The 14,542-nt window shown below is 39.8% G+C and overlaps 1 protein-coding gene across 2 annotated transcripts in view; it reads right to left on the bottom strand.

The window, feature by feature from the left end:
- The window catches only part of rplp1 (ribosomal protein lateral stalk subunit P1), a 264,746-nt gene that overhangs the window by 17,831 nt on the left and 232,373 nt on the right, over positions 1 to 14,542 (bottom strand). The window lies entirely within an intron of this gene.

The following is a 14,542-nucleotide window of genomic DNA, read 5'->3' as shown; positions in this document are numbered from 1 at the left end:
GTGACTTGATTTGACACATAATTCATCATGGAAATATATACGCTGAGTGAAAAAGTTGCCTTTCCTATTGAATCAACAGTTTCCCCTCAAAACCAGACCACATCCCCTAATATGACGTGCTGCTTTTACAGTTCACTGCATTGTGTGTAGCTCATTAACAAGAACTAGAAGAACTGACAGGTAAAGCACATTTAAAGATGTGATTTAGTGATATACTTTTGATTTGATCCAATACCTAATTATACAAGTATCAGAATATTCATCCAATATGACACAGATGAGTTTGAATATCCTCACAATAATATATCTCATTATTTTCACTGCACCCCAGCTTGAACCACTATGAAAATTGAATATATGTCCAGATAAAGTCAAATATAAACAGAATTAGAATCAGAAAATGTGATTAATTTGATTTGATTTCTTTGGAGATGTTTTAAGTATTGCTATTTTTGCAATTACCGCAAATGTATAGACGTCTGTATGCTCCAACAAGTAATCCTCCATTAAAAATTCATAGGACATGAGTGCTTTCACCCAACCATTCACTTTAACCCAGTGACACCAAACAAGAAGTAGTCAATAAGTCAACCAGAAAGACACATTTGAGTTAACATACTGCAAATTGGAAAATGGTCTCTTCAAACGACACATTAACTTCATTTGTACATTTCTATTAAAAATCCATTTGAGCGTCGCTGTGAGCTGCACTGTTCAGTCGCAAAGCACTGGAGACTCTGGCTGTTAAAAAATGCACATCTTGCTCTGTTGCTCGAGCTGCTGCTGCGGCATGACACAAACTGGGTCAGCTTTGTCGCACACACAAGCAGCAGGTGCACACACTCACATACAACAACCTCCAAAGAGTTGCATTGGTATGTTTTCTATTATAAGTGCCTCTATGTGCTTTTTATCCACTCAGCAATGCCCAGATGAGAGCAGCCACTTCTATGGTTTGCTAATACTTTTACAGTGCTGCAGGCTGCGTGTGGCAAGGACAGCTGTGTACAAGTGGGATCAAATAATAAAGGACACAGAGTTAAAAAGTGAATTTGATACAAAAGTGCAAGATTTAAAGTAGGGCTGCGACAATGAATCTGAATAATTGTGACTAGTGATGGTTATCTGGACTGTACAGAGTCAAAGGGTGTGTTCTCAGGAATGAAACGGGCAATTTCATAACCTTATAAAAATAATAATAAAGGTGTGAACGCAGCCTAAAACACACAAAAGACAATTTTATAACAAAAACAGGGGCATTATTAAAGTAAAATGTCAAAAAAGAATAAACAATTTCAGAGTTTCGTCGATAATCCACTTTATTTATAAATATTCTCTATTTTTAAACTTCAGTCACCATATTTCAACATTTATTTGGTTAAACATTTCTATACAAACTAACAAACTCTATACAATAAAAATAATTGCTGACAAGTCAAATACAAAATGTAAGTTTAAAGTGTATTCAATTACATACTATATAAATATAGTGCCAAAGTAATTAACAAAGTATTCTATCAATTCTAAGGTCAAAAGTCCTCAAAATGTCGCCTTTAAGAAAGCTGAAATGCACACATATTTTTTTTTTTCAAAAAATGTAATTGTTCTCTTCTTCCCCCAAAAAATATTGGCATTAGTCTTTAATTACTTGTGCTGACTGATTTTATACACAAATACAAAACAATTAATATAATGCATGTTTAAAGACACAATGTAACATTTAATAATAAGATTCCTATTACTTCTGCGCCTTTGGTTGGACAGCATGTGCTGCTCCTCGGTGCGTGGAGCCAGTGGTGACGTGAACTGCAGTGCACAATAAGAAATGTGGAACAATAGAGGCTATAATGAAGAGGAGAAGAAAATACAAGAAAGGAAATGAAAGTGCGGGAGAGGAAATTATGAAATGTTATTAAGTGCAGATGCAAATAAAACATCTTTTTCCCCGTGTTCAAAGGCACTGATTGTTTGGCAAATGAGGATAGTGATTAACTCGTGTAACAGAACGAGCTCGTGGCAGTTTGGGAGTCCACTGTTTAATTAGATCACAAAGACTAAACATGAAAAAACACTGTTGCATCATCTTAACATTAGTCATCTTAACTAATATTCTATTTTATTCTGTTTAGAATATAATTCTTATGGTGAGCAGGCTTGCATCTTCACAAACCTGACCCGTACTTGGCCTGGACAAGCCTCCACCTGCTTGTTTCCGTCAAAATGTTATTATTTTTGCAACAATATTTCATACAATTACATAATAGTTAAAACCATCCTTCGGAGCACGTTTTGTTTCCAAGGAATCATGTAGGTAACTTTCCACTTCCAGAAAAGTGACATACTGCTATTTTAAATGTACACTATAATTGCTTATAATTGAGATGGAGTTATTGCTTTGCTTGGAATGTTCCACAGTATAGCATTAAATGTATCTATCATGCATTCATTCAACTGGTGTTTTTTTTTAAAATTGCCAAAACATGGCTTTAAAAAACATGCATTTGATTTTATTGACTCGCCATTCACTCCAGGGAGTTAATGTCACACTGTGGAACATTCCAGGCAAAGCAGGTGACAGAGCCTCCACCAGAAAAGTTACACAGTGCTGCTTTTTATCATACTGTATACTGTAACTACACTTGCCATTCATTTGACTTGTATTACTCTACATAGTACTCTACAAGTCTGTCCCACTGTTTGACCAAGTTTGCCATCAAGAAAGAGCCACAGCCGTCATCAGATCGTAAAAGTGTTGCATCATCTCAAGAGGAGCTACACACTGAACGTGGAAGCGAGAGAGGAAGAAGAGTGAGGAGAAGGAGAGAGGGAACATGGTGAGAGGACAGTCTGACAGTGCAGATACAGTGGTGACACATGTAAACAAACACAAGAGACAAGGAAACTGCCAGACTTGAACACGCTTTGAGCACCATGTTACACCAGAATGTTACACAAATATGTAAAATAGTCTCCTGGCTCTCCACTGCCACCTGTCAGCACCAACCACAACAATATGTTTTCAAATCATCCAGGACGCATGCACCGGAGTTTCACCACACAACCGGGAGAGCAACACCACCATTGCCAAACACTACCTTTTGGCAGAGAGAAAGTCTGAGAAGAGTTGATCCAAAAAAAGCAATGAGGGGAAGTAAACATTCAGACTGCACTGAAAGAAAATGTGTGAAGACCATGGTGCCAAATCCAACTGCGAATCATCCCAAAAGTACTTGAAACTAGGACACTTGCTTTAGCAACATAGTAGTGGTAACATGATAAAAAACAAAGATTGCAAAGCAGTACGGTGAACTTGTGCAACCACTGTAAGAAATAACAATTTTAGCATCAGAAATCAGTGTTGAATTTCAAATACAATCAAGGTTTGAGTTCACAGCCTAATCACAGGACCAAAAAGAGGTGCAATTATGGCACAATCCTGTTATGCTTTGCACAAAAGGGAGGAAACATGAGTTTTTATTCATGTAGCCTTAAAAAAACACCAAAATAAGGGAAAGGTCGTGCCACAAGACCTCAACAGTTTAAAATACCACAAGTGGAATCCACTTTGTCCATTTGTAAATAGCCTCCATCTGCCCCAGTATAGTTTACATATCATTATATTACTGAAGAGTACAACCAAAATAATGACTGGAGTAATCACTGCTTTAACTGCTTTAGAAAAATGACTCGAGGGTCAGTATTTTGATGAGACTTGACTTGATAAAATGGACTTGACTTGGAGTTGAATGCCAGTGGACTTGGTCTTGCCTTGAGAGACAATGTTTTGACTTGAGGACAACTGAGAAACTATTTTCTCTTTACAGTCGATAGATACTTAATTTTAGGCAAACAAATGGAACATCATATGCCACTTGTAGTAAGTAAGTAAGTAAGTAAGTAAGTACATTTTATTTATATAGCACCTTTCACAGACAGAGGTCACAAAGTGCTTCACAAAACACAGAATAAAACAATAAAAACACAAAAAACTTACAGTGAACAATACATATACAACAATATACAGTAAAATCAGTCCGTAAAACAAGTGCATTTAAAAGGCTTGACTAAATAAAAAGGTTTTAAGCTGACCCTTAAAAGCAGTAACTGAGTCCAGTGACCGTAGGGAGAACGAAAGATCGTTCCAGAGTCTGGGGGCAACAGCCTGGAAGGATCGGTCTCCTCTGGTCCGAAAACGGGTGCGAGGAACCAACAACAGTTTTTGGTCCAAGGACCTTAGTGAGCGAGAGGGAGCGTACGGTTTAATCAGATCGCTGATGTACGATGGGACCTGACCATTTAAAGCTCTAAAAGTTAAAACAAGAATTTTAAATTGTATCCGGTAGGAGACCGGCAGCCAGTGAAGGGCTTTAAGAATGGGTGAAATGTGGGCCCTTCTATTTGTGCGGGTCAAGATCCTCGCTGCAGAGTTCTGGACCAGCTGCAGACGAGAGAGTTCCTTCTTGTTAAGACAGGAAAACAAACTGTTACAATAGTCCAAACGTGAAGACACAAATGCATGAATTATAACGTCCAGGTCATTTTGAGACACCATTTTCCTGAGCTTAGAGATTTTCCTCAACTGAAAGAAACAGTTCCTCGTCAACAGCTGGAGTGGTGCTCTAAAGACATGTCTTTGTCAAAGACAACACCCAAGTTTCTAAGACTTGGTTTAGCAGTCTGACCTAAAACACCCAAGTACTGGTTTATCCCTGGAATGGCATCATCAGGGGCAATAATCAGAGTTTCTGTTTTGTCAGCATTTAGCTTCAAGGAGTTTTGACTCAGCCATTGTTTTATTTGCACTAAACAACTGACCAATGATTTCAGCTTCTGGATCTCAGAAGGTTTAAAAGAGCAATAGAGCTGAATATCGTCAGCGAACAGGTGATAGGACACATCACTAAACTCTTTAATGATCATTCCCAGGGGAATTATATAAAGCAGAAATAAGACGGGACCCAAGACAGAGCCCTGAGGAACTCCACACAACAGATCAGCTGAGTCGGACATTATTTGGTTTGCAGCAACACTAAAGCTCCGACCGGATAAATATGAGGAAAACCAATGAAGAACTGACCCCGATAGTCCAATCAGGTCCCTCAGTCTGTTCAACAGGATATGATGGTCGACAGTGTCAAAGGCTGCAGACAAATCCAACAGAACTAGAATAGTGCATTTTCCAGAATCAGCAGACATCATAATGTCACTGGACACTTTCAACAATGCGGTTTCCGTAGAATGATGTTCGCGGAAACCAGATTGAAAAGAGTCGTGAATGTTTGACTGATCAAGGAAATCGGACAATTGTTCAGAGACCACCTTCTCTAGGATCTTGGACATGAACGGGAGCTTTGATATGGGTCTGAAACTTTTGGGGTCTGTCGGGTCCAAGTTTGTTTTTTTCAGTAAAGGCTCAACTATGGCATGTTTAAATGGACCAGGAAACACACCAGTAGAAAGAGAGAGATTTACCATTTTGGTAACCCAGGGGCCAATAACATCAAACACTTTGAGGAAGAGCCTGCAGGGAAGGGCATCTGATGTACAAGAGGAGGGTTTACTCTTGGTCACCAGAGCTGAGATGTCTTCTAGAGTGACAGGCTTAAAAGAAGACCAGTTTTGGGAAACAGGCTCCACAGAAACAGGTTTATCAGACAATGGGAGTGGGATTTGGTCTTTGATCATCTTGATCTTATCGATAAAGAACCTGAGGAATTCATTGCTGTCAGCTTTGCAGGAAACAGGAGTCACTGCAGCTGAAGGACAAACAATAGAATTTATAGTGTCAAACAACACTTTGGGGTTTTTCTTGTTGGATGTTATTAGCTGGCGGAAGTAATCAGATCTGGAACTTTCCATCATTTCATTGTAAGATGATACAAGATCTCTGAGGTGTAACCTATGGACCTCAAGACTGGAGGTTTTCCACAGACGCTCAGTTTTCCTACATAGTCTCTTTAGGTTTAGGATATCTTCATTTATCCAAGGACAAGCTTTTTTCTGTGATGACACAGTGGATTTTACAGGTGCCACCTGATCTAAAATGGATAAACATTGGCTGTTAAAGGAATTAATTAAACTGTCCACATCAAGACAATTCATAAACAAATGAGGATCAAATACAGCAGAAAATTGGACGGCTGTATTTGCAGTGATAATGTGCCTCTGAGACCTGATGTTTGAGGGCACAGGCTCAGGAGAAAAGTTCAATTCAAATAAAACACAGCTATGATCGCTCATATGGACATCCTCCACACAGAGGTTAGCAACACTCAGGCCAAGTGAAAACACCAGGTCTAGAGTGTGTCCCTTTTGGTGAGTGGGACCTGAGACATGCTGCTCAAAGTTAAATGTTTCAGTCAAGGTTAAAAGATCCTTTGCAGGGCATGATGAGCCATCGACCCAAATGTTAAAATCCCCAAGAATTAAAACATTTTCCAGCTTTATAATAGAAGATAAATAGTCACTAAAGTCCTTTAAAAAGACAGCAGCAGGACCAGGGGGCCGGTAGACTAAAACACAGTAAAAAGGACTTGAAGAACCAACCTTAATCATCTGTGATTCAAAGGAAGTGAAAGTGTGTGAGTCGATGACTTTACACATGTAACGGTCCTGGGACACAACTGCCAGACCTCCTCCACGTCGACCAGGGCGAGGCATCGCAGAAACGGAGCAGCCAGGTGGGCAGAGTTCATTTAGATGAATAAACTCTGTAAGACACATGAAATCAAGGTTTTGTCTTGTAAAAAGTTCATTCAAGGAAAAGGCTTTGTTGGCAATTGAACGGGCATTCAACAAGCCGAGCCGGACCGTGGATGAGGTCACGTACATCGGTTCAGCTGAGCGCAGCGGGACCTGTCGAAGGCACGCGTTACGGTCACATGATTCCCATCTGTTTCGCCGGTAAGCCGACGAAAACAAGGAAGCGGACGGTGGCGGTGGACCCCAGCGCTCATAATTCCAGCGGCGCGCAGGCTCCAGGAAAACAGCCGCCACATCCCGCGCAGGCTCCAGGACCGGTGCGGCCCCGATGGCCCGTGCAGGCGGCGGGAAAACAGCCGCGATGACACGGGCAGGCTCCGGGAAAACAGCCGCAATGACCCGTGCAGGCTCCGGGAAAGCAGCCGCGATGGCCCGTGCAGGCAGCGGGAAAGCAGCCGCGATGACACGGGCAGGCTCCGGGAAAACAGCCGCGATGGCCCGTGCAGGCAGCGGGAAAGCAGCCGCGATGACACGGGCAGGCTCCGGGAAAACAGACGCAATGACCCGTGCAGGCTCCGGGAAAGCAGCCGCGATGGCCCGTGCAGGAAGCGGGAAAGCAGCCGCGATGACACGAGCAGGCTCCGGGAAAGCAGCCGCGATGACACGGGCAGGCGGCGAAGACGGCGACGGCGAACAGCCGCAAACATCGAGGAGCGGGACCAGGCGCAAGCACCGAGCACGTCTCCCAAAGCCCAGGCTCGTGTGCTCCGAACACAAGGCTCGTCTGCGCTTGACTTGCACACCAGACCTTGTGCCTCGTCTCCTCTGCTTCCTCCTTTTCCCCGGGCCTCGGGACAGCAGCAAAACGTCAGGTGAGTTGGGTGGACAAACAAGGGGTGGCGGAAAGGCTTGTTTGTCCTGTCCCATGTGTCGAAAAGCGACTCCATCGTCGCTTTGATGCGGAAAAGTGCGCCACGGTCATAAACCCGCACAGCAGACACACAACAGACTAATGTCTGGGCTGATAAAACTGCATACGATGTAACGATCGTCATAAGCGGCATAACAGGAGTCGAGCAGTGGCGTGGCCGAACACAGGCGCCATCTTGGATCCAGAGCGTTGACTCAAACTTGAGGCCAAAGACTTAATTAATTTGCTAATTGTACAAAACAGTATTGAACCCCCATCTCGTTATTGAGTGAAATGTGTATAGGAGAATATCTTGCCACTCAATACAATGCATCACGCCCAAATTAACAATTTTGCTATTCATAACTAATAATGCAAATTCATTAAAAGATGAACTTTGGTGAAATCTTGAATAGTCGCCGTAGCTCAGTGTGAGTAGACCTGAGAGCACCTGGGGATAAGGTATAAATGTCAGTATATGTTACAGTGACATTTGTGTGCCATCATGTCTGGGGACAGGTTTGACGTTCCCAGTCTGAAACACTCTCACTCCCAATTACAGTCCGTCAGTCAAAAGTCTCCTCCGCGTCACTTAGCACCTGCTCAATCTTCATTTCTCACGCTTTAACTAAATCACCACTTTACAAATCCTTTCCCCTCTCTCTTCACATATCTCTCGTTACTCGGGCCTGGAGCTGTCTGTCGAGTGATCACTAAAATTAATGGCTGTATTTCCACCAAATCGCCATGGAGATGAACGATGCCATTAATCATCATACCACTGCGGTGACAGATCATGTGATTAATCAGATTTCTCTTTTTGGGAGAGGCTAAAGCGGCGCGTTAAAGAAAAGCAAAAGCCCACACAATGGTAATTAGCAATTAGCAGAGCCCCTGTGAGCGTCCCGCGGAGACGGGGCATCGCCAGCAGCGGAGTGACTTAATCAAACTGTCTCTGCGCACATCTGATTCACAGTTTGGAGAGGGCATAAAGAGGAAAAGATAAGGTCCATTGTCTAATATGGATGCAACTGTTTGTACGAGGTTAGAGCTGCGACTAGGGGTGGGCAATATATCGAAATTTGGATAATATTGTGTGTTGCGAGTACATTGTTTATAGTTTAAGAAATGCAACAAGAAGACTTGATTAAAAATGTAAATAAAAATAAATGATGTATAAGATATTTCTGCACTTTTGTGATTAAATTACAGACATTTCACATGTGTCTGATGATTAAACCTCAACTCATATGTTTAAAGACATGTTTTAACACATTTCTCTTAGATTGACATATCATCTGAATATTTTTGTTGTGGATACTAAACATTTCAAGATACGGTATTCCTTTTTGTCAATATCGCCCACTTCTTCCTGCGACTTGATGCACTTGGATAGGTCTTAATACAATGAATCATCTTCAACTGATTTTAGCAACGTTATAATTAAACGTTATGTTTTGCTCGATCTGGCATGGTTGAGTCATCATCTTGTTTCTTTTCCCTATTGAGTGGTCAAAAGGTTTGGTCTCACTGCATGATGTCATCAGGTGGAGGTATTGTTTTTTTTTAGCCTCATTCAAACTGTTTTACTGCTGGCATTTTGTACAAACTTAAACATTTATTTCCATACATACATCACTTTATGCACAAATGACCAAATTGGCTCATCTGTAAAATAAAAAACAGACTTAAAGTGCACTATGCAACTTGTCTGATGAAGGGCCCACCACCTGCTTGTCTTCATTCAGATGTTATTGCTTTGCCTATCATTTTACACATAGCATTAAATATATGTGCAAGAATGCATGTTTTTCAATGTATTTTTGAGCAACAAAAAAACACCTGTAATCGAATAAATGAAGGAACGCAGAGACAAGTAGGCGTGGACCCCCTGATTAGAACTTAAAGGTTCTCAAATGATTACCAGGCGTTGAATCTAAATGCCGCAGTGTTGTTGCAGATAACAGCTGATGCCATCATCCTCTGCATTTCACCATCCATTAGCTCCTCTCTTCAAAACGTGGTTCTAAAATGGCTTGTATTTTAATGTCGTACAAGCTGCTGTCGGTATCCAGGTCACCGTTGTCTCCTCAAGTCTCTCTGATGCTTCATTTGACTCAGGCCAAATGCCCATTACGACTCAGGGTGGCTTATTTGGTCAACACGCACGAGTTTTCCGCGTTCACGTCAGCAGCACAGTCATTATGTTGTGTTGGTGCTGCCCCACAGCCCTCTTTAATCGAGCCTGACCCCATCTGGGACATCCCGATCGTTATAAGGTGTGTTTGATATTTTCATCAGAGTAAATGAGCCTGAATCGTCACTGTACCACACCAACATGGCCGAGGTTAGATTAAATTATGTCGCAGAGGTGTTGGAGCAAGAGGAGAGTGCCCTGAGTCCATCTATGAATGAGGCCGCTTGACTAATAAATTAACCATGTTGCAAGTTATAATTATTTACTGCAACCAATGTTCAAACACAAGATAAGAATTCTACTTGAAGCATTGTCCATGTACAAAAAGATATCTTCATTTTTGCCATTTCTTAATAGCTTGGGTAGCTATTAGTTTAGAATTATAAAAATTAGGAACTCTGCCATAGCAATTAACAATTTAAAACTAAATATCTTATCTTTTGAATGATAAAAAGTCCTCAAATGTTGCCCATAACAAGCTATGTTTACACCAAAAAACAGATCATTATCTGATTTCTGGAGTTATCAGACTATTGAAATGTCAGCTAAACATCTGAAATGAGTAATTAGATTTCTTTCTGATTGCTCCCACAGAACAGAAGTACAGATCTGACAATTTTGCATAAATGTGGAAACTAAAACGACAAACATAAAAGAAAAAATGCCATATCTGATATCTGATCATTCAGATTTTTACTGGCCATGTAAACTCTTCAGTCTCACAGTGTTGGAATATGTTTTGTGACTGTTTCCACAGACACCAAAGAAGGAAGCAGGAAATCAATGGTTATAATATTATAAAGAAATAGGCCTGCATGTAGACAAGACCTTTAACAGCTTAAGATGCTATTAACAGCACATTAACAACGGAAACGTGATCTGCATGACGCTGCTCATCTGATTCTCTCTGTAGGACCAAGTCAAAATGCGAGTGCCGAAATATTGATCTATTTAACATCAAAAGGACTAAAAACCACACCAAAAACTGTTTAATAGAATGTGAAACCCTCCTCTTTGCATTCATCGTCCTGGTGGTAAAATATTAAATCTGTTCTTAAAGGTTAATGTCGGAGTGACCGTGTTGTCGGCTGTTAAATTGTGCAGTCACCTGGGTTCCTTTCCCTTTAAGGGCCTTGGAAATCTCTTCACTGTGTTCACTGGACCTGAATAAATTCTAATGTCGACTTGTCTCTTGAGTTTTGGAGTGTTTTTGTGAAGAAGCTAAAATACACAAGGTTAAAGTGACTTTATAGCCCATAGGGAAATGAGTTTGATAAATTTGACGAGGAGTAACAAGAGGAGGGATTGAAAATACACTATCAAAGGAACAGCTAGCCGTATGTAAGTTTGCTTTCGAGATTTTAGAGTTTGTGTCTATTTATTTTTGATCTGACGTAGAGAAAACTGTGTTGTACAATCCTTTCTTCAAAATTGGAACTAAACTGGGATTAAGGTTGCATTCACACTTGTACTTTGTACCAGTTTAATACTAATGAAGACTTGGATTTGGTCCATGTTCCGAGTTTAGTCCTAGTTTAGTCCCAATTTGAAGGTGGTGTTTGAACAAGTGTGAAAACATCAGGACTAAATCAGGAAAAGAACAGGACCAAACCAAATCCACATTAGGGGTGAGTGCAGGATGGAAATAATATTATAACTGGAATAAATGCTTGTAAAAGCCCTGTTTTCATAATTATTGTCAATAAAAAATACTAACCTTCTTTACTGGCAACTTTCAATGTATACCCTTGGTTAGAGTCCACTATGAACCATATGTTTCCATGTAAAAAGTGATTACAGATGTCCCCCTGTCTATGAATAATTGCTGAATACCATAATTACAACTTGCTATTACTGCGCCGTAAAGTGCCACTGAATCTTTCTAATTGAACAAAATGAAACATCTTTTGAGTCGACTTGAGCTCTGTCACTTCGCCGCACATCCTCCTCCTCATTTGTATGTCTCACCTGTTCCACCTCTGCACTAAGTCTCCTCTAACAGTGAAAAAGTCTGGGGGAAAGTGGCATCACATCTAAATGCTGATTAGAATCAAAACAACAGCCACATGTTCGCCGTCTCTGTTCCTTCTCTCTCTCTCTCTCTCTGCGCGATCTCAGATGAATTTCTTCTGAGATCATTGCTTCATTAGTGCAGCTCTACTTGTTCAGATTGATTTAATTATCAAATCATTTATGCCGCTGCAGTGCTGTGTGTGCAAGCATGTGTGTGTGTGTGTGGTTGTATGAGTCAGATTATGCAGTGATCTTGGGTGACATTGATCAGCATCGTCTAATTGGGAGCATCTAGCCGTGTAATTGATTCTGCTACACTTCACAACTAGATGAGTTTAGCAACATCAACAGGCCCCAGTTCACTCCGAGCGACAAAAGTACAATCGAACAGACTTAGCCGGGCCGAACCGTGCCAAACGGGAGCCTCGCTGGAGTATGACTTTGAGACCAGCTAATTTAACTGTTTATCATGTTTTTTTTCTTTGTGTGAGTAATAAGTCTTTCTTCTTGTTTTTTTTCTTCTTGTTCAATACATTACCAAACGTCACACAATATATAACCTGTCGATGTGTCCTCACCAGCCTTAAGTATGGATAATGCACCAAACTGTAAAGCCACTTTGACTAATCCATTATTATCATCTTAAACTGAATCTTTTGTGTCCAAATCCACTTTATTTAGCACATTTACAAACATACAACCGTTTCTGGAGCGCTGCACAGAAGATGAGCTGTCAATTGAAATTCCATGATTTTGTCGAGCTTTACACACTAAAAATCATGTTTAAGATAAAAAACAAATACATTGCAGAATATGGTCAAATCGGAGACGACCAGAGATATTTATCAAAAAGACATTTAGAACAAATATTATATATCTGTAAAAGATAATAATTTAAATTATCTATTAAGCCCCAGCAGACATTAAAATAAGAATCCCAAATAAATGATACGGTAATAATGAAACGAAACTGGATAATGTATAAAAAAAACAATGAAATAAGCAAATACATAAATAAAATGAAAGCTGTATAAAATAATGAAAAGCAGATGTTTGAAGCCACGTTGTTGTAGTAATACATATACATTTGATTATTTCAAAACCTTACCTGACGAGACAAGACGAAGAGTGGAAAGACACTCTCACCAGGTGTGTGTGTGTGTGTGTGTGTGTGTGTGCGTGCGTGTGTTCTCCCCATCTACAGGTGTCACAGTTTCACCCCATCATCAGAAATGTACACCATAATCCAATTCTCAAACACTCTTGATCATGAACATGAAAGGATGTTTCAAAAGCATAAGATTTTTTTTTTTCAGCTGCTCTTTTAATGTCTAGTGTGCGTGCGTGCGTGTATGTGTCTTTTTAAGATTCAGATTAAAGTGTACTTGGAACCAACATTAAACTTACTTAATGTTGGTTCCAAGTACATTTTAAACTACAAATACTAAGGTGTCCAAAACTCCAGGTTTTGAGGGGAAGCCAAATGTAAAAAATATCTGCACAATAAAACAAAATGCAAAAACAGATTTTAACATAGTAAAAGATAATACATACTGCATAAAACATAAAACAGTTTTGTGTGTCTTGCATTGTTTAAAGCAATGGGATCCATTACACATCCAGTTAGTGTGTTAATGTAGCATTTAAGTAAACTAATTACTGCAATGAATTGATTTTTAAGGCAAAGCTGAACTCATTTGCATCAGATATTTATCATTGTGACACACAAGGCCAGAGTTTAAGGCAGAGCTGTGGCTGTTTCATCTCAGTAACCACCAGCCTCTCCACAAATGGACCTTTTGTTATGGTAGAAAACACTGCAGGTGTATGAGGCATAATACAATACACACAGAGCAGAACTGGAGACTAGAGGTGTCCCAAAATATCAAAATATCAATATATCAGTATACTAAATTTGGTGATACAGTATCGCTATTTTGGGCTGCAGTATCGCCATGAGTCCTTTTTGGTATAATTTCCCAAATGATTTAGCTTATTTGAAGAAGGGAAAATTGTTTACACAAAACATTTGACCGTTTTGATGATTAAAATTGGTGTATTTAATTTCAAGTTTGTGGTTTAAGAAGGAAAAAAATGTTTTTTGTTTTTTTAATAGTGATACATTGTAGAATATCATAAGCAATATATCGATCATCGCATGTATTGCAAACATGTGATATTATCGTATCGTGAGCTGCATATTGTGTATCGCATTGAATCGCGAGGGAACCTGTGATTCCCAGCCCGACTGTAGACTGCATCTTCAAAACTGACAAAAACTTCACAACAGCTTTAGTACATTATATTATATACCAATCTATTAACTTCTATGTAAAAGATAAATAAATACATTTTTAAAAATTAACGTTTGAGTTGGCTTGGTGACATCATGTTTTATTCTGCGGAATATTCCAGGCAAATCAATAACATCTTCATGAAGAAAAGCAGATGTATTTTATTAGATTTATTATTATGTAGATGTTTATTTGACAAAAAACTGGGGAAAAAACAACATTGTTACAACTTAAACTACAGAGACCACCTTGGAGCTAATTTGCAGACCTGGTCCCGCAACAAAAAAGACAACATTACAGGTCTATACACATTTAAGATAAGAAATGAAACAATGAAACACTTTAAATTCTAATGCTTGCTGGTCTGGCTTGGTTGCATATTTATATTTACACCTTTAGGATGAGAAGCTTTTACAAGGAATATAG

The sequence above is a fragment of the Eucyclogobius newberryi genome, unplaced genomic scaffold (genome assembly GCF_026437365.1).
Source record: "Eucyclogobius newberryi isolate DKJ021-1_F unplaced genomic scaffold, fEucNew1.0.hap1 SCAF_16, whole genome shotgun sequence".
In the NCBI taxonomy this organism is placed as follows: Eukaryota; Metazoa; Chordata; class Actinopteri; order Gobiiformes; family Gobiidae; genus Eucyclogobius; species Eucyclogobius newberryi.
The sequence above is the reverse complement of the archived record's forward strand: the minus strand, read 5'-3'. Positions and strand labels throughout refer to the sequence as shown.